Here is a 9,163-nt window from a genome sequence, read left to right on the forward strand (position 1 = left end):
GCGAGTCCCATAGTGGACTCGGTGAGTTGCCTTGACTCGGCGAGTCTAGTTGGGTACTCGGCGAGTCCGAGCGTCATGAAGAGCAAAAATCGGGATTTTTTTATATTTATCTTATGGAAACTTGCCTTTATCATATTAGATCAACCCTAATCCGATTTTTTGATATATATGACTGTAATCTTGATCTAATTAAAGATATTTATCAATTAATAAAATATTTAATTTCCTTATATGATAATTAATTAATTATTTTGATTAAATTGGTAAATTATTTGGCAAGAAATCATAAATAAATCAAATATGGATAATTATGTGATTAATTGTTATTTGTTGTTTGATCCTCTATGTTATGAATAGTTTAAAACTTCCCCTCAAGTTTTGAAATTTATGTTTTGTGACTAAAAGTTTAATTTAGACAATTTAAATTTCAAACCCTAGAATTTTAAAAGTTTGAAATTCAACCCTATACTAATATAATATTACAAGATTAATATCTATATATATGTATAACTAAAATGCTAGTCTTACCGTTAGTAGAGCTCATTCACGAAGCCGGTCTATAAGGTGGGTATAAGGTTGCAGCCTATAAAATGGCGCTTAATGGGTGTACACTCACACCCACCGCTTGCTTGATCGGTGGAGGGTTGTTAGCCGAACGGGTAGGATAGGACAACCTCATCTTCTCATTAAAAGTATAATAAGAAATACAAAGTAACTACATGTTTTTCAAAAATTCCCAATTCTAGTTACTTTAGGAAAAGTGAATTGATGCAATCCTATGAAATTACACTTTTCACCCTTGCTAAGAAGTTAGTGGAGCGTGTGTGGCTTACCGGCACACTAATTGGTTCTAAGCAAAGGTGGCAAAGGGTGATTCATTGTTTATCATAGTTCGATGGAGCGTGTGTGGTTTACTGGCACATCGAATAGGTGATCGTTACAATGAAGGCACCATGTGAATTTGCATGGTAATTCACACCCACTTTGTGATCCTCAGTATCCCAGTCACAAACGAGAGGGGCATATCGAGATTTAAACATGCCATTGAAAAGTTCAATGAATCTCATCCAAACCTAGGAATTCTCAATACATTTAGAACTTAAAGTTATGTTTTCATGGTGGAGAATTAGTGAATCGTCATTCACTTACCTTCAAATTGTTTGCATATTAGATTACGACATCCATTTTCTAATATATAAATGTTGTTGTTGGATCCTAGCCCTAATTTTCTTATTGGGTGATAATTAGGGATCCAAATTCTAATCTATCTTTGTCCTTTCTACTTGTAGATGTCGAACGCAAACAACGCTGCTACTAGCTCGTTCACATTGATGAACCTTTGCCAAAAGGTGACTTTTGATGGAACGAACTTTAGCGAATGGATAAGATACATTCGCACGATCGCTCGCTACGAGGACAAGGAGTATGTCCTCGATGAGAAGCTCGAGAAGATCAATCCTGAAATCGCTACTCCAGCTGAAATCACCGCCTTTGAAACTCATGAGCGTGATGCAACGAAGATTCATTGCATCATGATAGCCACTATGAACTCCGAATTCCAAAAGTCCTACGAGGAGATGTATCCGTACGAAATGCACCAAGACTTGTTGGAGAGATACCATCAAAATGCGAGACAAGAGCGTTACGAGATTTTCACTAACATGATTTCTGCCAAAATGGGTCATGGAGAATCTGTAACAACTCGAAGTTTTCCATCGTTAAAAACTTGTTCTACCCGTGAGACTTCGCCGTCAATCGATTCGTTTCGTTCTCGCTTCGGGTTAATTAATTAAATTTTATATGTTATTATAATTTAATGAGTGTTCAAATCCCTTAGGAACTCATGAAATTAACCCAAAAAGTGTTCATTTCAAAAAGATAGAAACATTCCCGCCGGGTGACGGTAACTTAATCGGGTGCGCCCAAAAGCCGTGTTTAATGCCGGTATCGGGTAGAATTCCACCGTGTCCAAAACCTAGACACTATTTAAAGTTATCTAAGCACTCATTTGAAGCTTTTCCTTCCTCTCTCTACTCTCTCTCTAACCTCTCTCCTAAATCCAAGTTTAAAGGTCCAAATCATCAATTTTAAGCTCCAAATCTTTGAGGTACTTCCCTTAGCTTGTTATGTAACATTCCTAGCCTTCAAATTCGAGTTCAAAGCATGAAATATGACCATAATCATGAGTTTACGGCCATGGAACCATCCTAGGCCGTAAACTCATATATCATGGGTTTTGGAGCTCAAAAACCCTTCCTAAGCACAATTGGACCTTAGATATGGCTAGATGGTTTTATGAATTGGACTTATAACATTTTAAACTTGGATTTTGAGTCATTTGAAGGAGTTTACGGCCAAGGATCGTTCTTGGGCTGTAAACTCATTAAACTAGGGTTTTCATGCCCTTAAACCCTTCCAAATCACTCATATGTCTTAGTTATGAATTATAGAACATAGATCTTTGCATTTGGACACTTGAAACATAATTTTTGGGGGACTAACATGAGTTTACAGCCAAGCTTGTGCTTGGGCCGTAAACTCCATGAAACATGGTACAAATTCAATTCTAGGGTGTTTGAAAGCCATCCAACACCACCAAAAGCCTTGGAATAAATCAAAGGACCAACCAAAAATAGTTTTAAGGCTTTACAAACATCAAAACCCCACATTTGAGAGTTTACGGCCATAGAACATGTCTCATGGCCGTAAACTCATAAAAAGCTGTCAAATGGTGCCTTAAACTCATTTCTAGGCTTGTGGGAATTTTTAGAATCACATGTGATTGATTTTAACACCTTAAAAACACTAAATCTTGGAGATTTGAGAGTTTATGGCCAAAGACCCCATGCCTAGGCCGTAAACTCCCTTTTGTATTGTAAATGATGTTTTTAATTCAATCTAAGCCTTAAGAAAAATTAATCCAAGCATGCCCAAGTGTCCATATCCATTTATGACTCAATTTTGCACCATAAACCACCCTACCATGAGTTTACGGCCGTAAACTCATGGGGAATGGGTGTTTTGGACCAAAAACTCTTGTATAAGTTTATTCATGGGGGGTAAACTCAAGTCCCAAGTCCCTCGCATCATTACATGTCCCTAAACGCCACCCGGGTCCCTCCAAACACTTGTATCGGAGTGTTTTCGTGACTTGAAGGAATTGTCCCTATCCAGCAATCAATCTAAGTCCTAATTAGATACAAATGTGTATCTTTACATCATAATTAGGAACCTCGCGTGTTTACGAGTCCCGGACCAACACTTAGCATCCGAATTCGCCACATTTCTCGTCCGGTGAGTTCATACCCCTACCCCTTTTTCAACTGTTTTTCACTGTTTTCAGGGGGGGAATACAAGCAAAAGTACAAGGAAAACTTGTACTCAAACTTATTGTTTTCAGTTTAATCGTTTTCATTCCGTATGTTCTAATATGAATAACTGTGTTTATCAAATAGTTCGAATTACGAATTTAGCTTTCAAACTAATCATAGATTTCTCGATGAAATCTTCTAATCTAAACTATGCTTCATAATCTACGAATAACTTACTAATTTCCAATGATAACTAATTACGAAGACGAAAACGAATACGAAGCTATAACTAGGAATAGAACGAATAACACTTCTATAACTAGAAACAGAACGAATAACACATCTATAACTAGGAACAGAATGGATAATGAAACTATAATTAGGAATAGAACGAATACGAATATGAATACGAATACGAATACGAATACGACTGCGAATAGTATTAGGAGTAGGATTAGGGATAGGAATGTGACTACGAATACGAATACGAATACGACTGCAAATACGAATACAAATACGAATACGACTGCGAATAGTATTAGGAGTAGGATTAGGGATAGGAATGCGACTACGAATACGAATACGAATACGACTGCGAATACGAATACGAATACGAATAGTAATAAGAGTAGGAATAAGGAAACGAATACAGTAACGAATACGAATACGAACATGAATAAGTACAATCATAGTTAATTAAGAATAAGAACACGAGTATGAAGATGTGAATCTAAGTACATTCCGAAATATTACCATTAGGATATCAGCATAACTAGTTAATACAATAGGTACGAATGGAAATAAATCAGTATATCGAAGTTCAATAACTGACCTTTACTTTTAGGAAAGTACGGGACGTTCGTGGGGAAAACAAAACATTACCTAATCACGCGTACATCTTCTACCTCTTTAACATCTTTCACATTAGAAATCAACATGCAGGAAAGCATGGGGCTTTCCTGGGTAACACTTATATAACTAGAAAGAGTAGCAAACTGAATAACATTACATCTCTCACAACTAGTAATGTACAATTAGGAAAGTATGGGACTTTCCTGGGTTCATAGTTAAACATAACCAGAATCGTGTAACCTAAGAATCAATTAACCTTCTCTCTTAAGAAAATATGGGATTTTCTTGGATAACAACTTTTCGATAAACAAAAGGAAACTCGTACATTTTCACAAAACAAACATCTTATGAACTCACCAGCTTTATGCTGATTTTCAAACTGCTTGTATTCTCAGGTCCACATTAGACAGGTACCTAGCAAACCTTTTGGAGAAGACGGAGCGTACAGAAGACTCGTCTCTACTTTTGTTCATATATACTATGTATTACGAATGTACAACTTTACTTTTGAACAAATGTAAACTTTGATATGTAATGTTATGGTTGTTTACTTTGCTTACTATGTACATTGGATTTGATACTCAACTTGGAGTCAACCCCGGAGACGTTTCCGCCTTCGGTTTTCGGGGTGTGACAGATTGGTATCAGAGCCCTTGTTTATAGTGAATGGAGTATACCAAACCGTACATGGTATAAAACTATAAACACTAAAGGGCCTAAATGCTCTGAACTAAAAGTATACCTCAAATATAAGTATTTTCGAAAGTGTACAAGTATACCCGACAGTCGAAAATCCGTAACTACAAGTAGAACAAAACATAAGTAAATGGGTGTTGTACACTGCGGTTAAACCTGGGCAGGTATGTAGTCGTGTGTAGTATCAATATAGCCTGGCCAACTATATTCATTCAAGACACGGTCAACATGTGCTTCGGAGTGACTGTGGTACGCAGCATGCCTAAGACTTACCCAATACCCAAACAATGAGCTGTTGTTGCAGCGAATCATGAAATACTATGAGAGTATTTCTCGAGCCAAATCCGTTATAGAATTTCTCATCCTAGCGTTACTCCTTAATCATTTCTTTAGCGATAATTTATCTGTTTGATAAATCCTTCCTGCTTTATCGCTTAATAGAATTCTATGTATGCCATAAAGAGATATCCTTTGTATCATATCTCTTGATTCAACTTAGAGGGCTTATCATCCTCTCTTCCTGATCTTATTAGATCAAGATGACTCCAAGAAAGAGACCCAGCTCGCAGAACAACAACAACCCTCCTCAAACACCACCTTCTCTTCAAATCGACCTGGCAACCCTTCAGTCAGTTTTAACTGCAGCATTTTCAGCAGCCATGTCACAAACGAACCCCGGTAGTTTGGGAGGTGGTCCCCAACCTCAAAACCAGGAAAATAGCCAGGGACACCGAAAGGAATGTTTCGATAAAGACTTTATGCATGCGAAGCCTACATTCTTCGATGGCACAGGAGGTGTCATTGCTCTAACTCGATGGTTGGAAAGAATCGAATCTATCTTCGAGATCTGGGCTTGTTCGGAATCCGACAAAGTGAAGTTTGCCGCTTGCACTCTCACCAACAAAGCCCTGACTTGGTGGAACAGCCGAGTCAAATCTCTAACTCTACCTGTAGCCAATGCTATGGGTTGGGAAGTTATGAAGGAACTTCTACACGCTGAGTATTGCCCTCAGGGTGAAATCCAGAAATTGGAGCATGAACTTTGGAATCTGAAAATGAAAGGTTCCGATATCGCTGCCTACACATCCAGATTTGATGACTTAGCACTTCTTTTGTCCAGGGATGGTTACCCCTGAAAGTAAGAAGATTGAGAGGTTTATCTGGGGATTAACCCAACCAACCAAAGGGAACGTCTTAGCTGCGAGGCCGGATACATACGATAGCGCCAAATGCCTAGCGCAAATCTTGATTGACCATAGTGAGGACGTAGAGGAAGCAGCCACCACTCCTGAGCCGACAAAAAGAAGTGGTGAGAAAAGAAAGTACTGGGAGGCAGGGGATAAATATCAGCCTTCCCAGGAGTACTCGAAGAGACAACAAATGATGACAGTCCACGCTGCCACTACCCCTGCTGTTGTACCCGTCATCGGTTCCTCAGCTCGAGCACCTATTACCGGATATGCCGGTGTTCTCCCGTGGTGTAAACAGTACAGTTACCACCACTATATCCCCGGTCCCTGTCGTATAAATCTTTGCAAAAATTGTGGCCAAGAGGGTCACCTTACACGGAATTGTAGAACATCAACAAATCAAGCTCCCGGAGCGGGTATCAGTCAGGTCTGTTATGGTTGCGGAAAAGTCGGGCATTATAAGAGAAAATGCCCAAACGCAACAAAAGTTGGCAACTCTGGAAGAGTCCTAGCTATAGGACAAGGTGAGACATCCACCGATCCCACAGTTGCCCCAGGTATATTCCTTTTCAACGATCATTTCGCTTGCAGTTCTTTTACAACTCTAACCTAGAAAGATAAATTGTTATCTATTCATTCGAATCTCTCCATAAACGTAGAACTTTTCGAAATCCTCATTAGGATTGATTCTATAACCTACAAACTTCGGTTAACCTCGAAACCTAGAGACATTCCTATGGTACTTCACGTCTCGGTCTTTTAGAAATACCCACCCGACGAAACCTAGACGCTTCCCGATAGTGAGGGTTCACTGGAACATCTAGTAGAGACTCGATTCCACATGGAAGCGTGAAGATCTGAAGCAGTAAACTTGTCCTCGATTCCCTTTTCAACTTGCAATTTGAGTCAAAATCTTTGAATTTCAGGACGAAATTCCCTCTAACGGGGGGATAATGTAACAACTCGAAGTTTTCCATCGTCAAAAACTTGTTCTACCCGTGAGACTTCGCCGTCAATCGATTCGTTTCGTTCTCGCTTCGGGTTAATTAATTAAATTTTATATGTTATTATAATTTAATGAGTGTTCAAATCCCTTAGGAACTCATGAAATTAACCCAAAAAGTGTTCATTTCAAAAAGATAGAAACATTACCACCGGGTGACAGTAACTTAATCGGGTGCGACCAAAAGCCGTGTTTAATGCCGGTATCGGGTAGAATTCCACCGTGTCCAAAACCTAGACACTATTTAAAGTTATCTAAGCACTCATTTGAAGCTTTTCCTTCCTCTCTCTACTTTCTCTCTAACCTCTCTCCTAAATCCAAGTTTAAAGGTCCAAATCGTTAAGCTCCAAATCTTTGAGGTACTTCCCTTAGCTTGTTATGTAACATTCCTAGCCTTCAAATTCGAGTTCAAAGCATGAAATATGACCATAATCATGAGTTTACGGCCATGGAACCATCCTAGGCCGTAAACTCATATATCATGGGTTTTGGAGCTCAAAAACCCTTCCTAAGCACAATTGGACCTTAGATATGGCTAGATGGTTTTATGAATTGGACTTATAACATTTTAAACTTGGATTTTGAGTCATTTGAAGGAGTTTATGGCCAAGGATCGTTCTTGGGCTGTAAACTCATTAAACTAGGGTTTTCATGCCCTTAAACCCTTCCAAATCACTCATATGTCTTAGTTATGAATTATAGAACATAGATCTTTGCATTTGGACACTTGAAACACAATTTTTGGGGGACTAACATGAGTTTACGGCCAAGCTTGTGCTTGGGCCGTAAACTCCATGAAACATGGTACAAATTCAATTCTAGGGTGTTTGAAAGCCATCCAACACCACCAAAAGCCTTGGAATAAATCAAAGGACCAACCAAAAATAGTTTTAAGGCTTTACAAACATCAAAACCCCACATTTGAGAGTTTACGGCCATAGAACATGTCTCATGGCCGTAAACTCATAAAAAGGTGTCAAATGGTGCCTTAAACTCATTTCTAGGCTTGTGGGAATTTTTAGAATCACATGTGATTGATTTTAACACCTTAAAAACACTAAATCTTGGAGATTTGAGAGTTTACGGCCAAAGACCCCATGCCTAGGTCGTAAACTCCCTTTTGTATTGTAAATGATGTTTTTAATTCAATCTAAGCCTTAAGAAAAATTAATCCAAGCATGCCCAAGTGTCCATATCCATTTATGACTCAATTTTGCACCATAAACCACCCTACCATGAGTTTACGGCCGTAAACTCATGGGGAATGGGTGTTTTGGACCAAAAACTCTTGTATAAGTTTATTCATGGGGGGTAAACTCAAGTCCCAAGTCCCTCGCATCATTACATGTCCCTAAACGCCACCCGGGTCCCTCTAAACACTTGTCTCGGAGTGTTTTCGTGACTTGAAGCAATTGTCCATATCCAAGAATCAATCTAAGTCCTAATTAGATACAAATGTGTATCTTTACATCATAATTAGGAACCTCGCGTGTTTACGAGTCCCAGACCAACACTTAGCATCCGAATTCGCCACATTTCTCGTCCGGTGAGTTCATACCCCTACCCCTTTTTCAACTGTTTTTCACTATTTTCAGGGGGAATACAAGCAAAAGTACAAGGAAAACTTGTACTCAAACTTATTGTTTTCAGTTTAATCGTTTTCATTCCGTATGTTCTAATATCAATAACTGTGTTTATCAAATAGTTCGAATTACGAATTTAGCTTTCAAACTAATCATAGATTTCTCGATAAAATGTTCTAATCTAAACTATGCTTCATAATCTACGAATAACTTACTAATTTCCAATGATAACTAATTACGAAGACGAAAACAAATACGAAGCTATAACTAGGAATAGAACGAATAACACTTCTATAACTAGAAACAGAACGAATAACACATCTATAACTAGGAACAGAATGGATAATGAAACTATAATTAGGAATAGAGCGAATACAAATACGAATACGAATACGAATACGAATACGAATACGACTGCGACTAGTATTAGGAGTAGGATTAGGGATAGGAATGCGACTACGAATACGAATACAAATACGACTGCGAATACGAATACGAATATGAATACGACTGCGAATAGTATTAGGA

Source organism: Lactuca saligna, chromosome 3 (genome assembly GCF_052625555.1).
Source record: "Lactuca saligna cultivar CGN05327 chromosome 3, ASM5262555v1, whole genome shotgun sequence".
Lineage (NCBI taxonomy): Eukaryota > Viridiplantae > Streptophyta > Magnoliopsida > Asterales > Asteraceae > Lactuca > Lactuca saligna.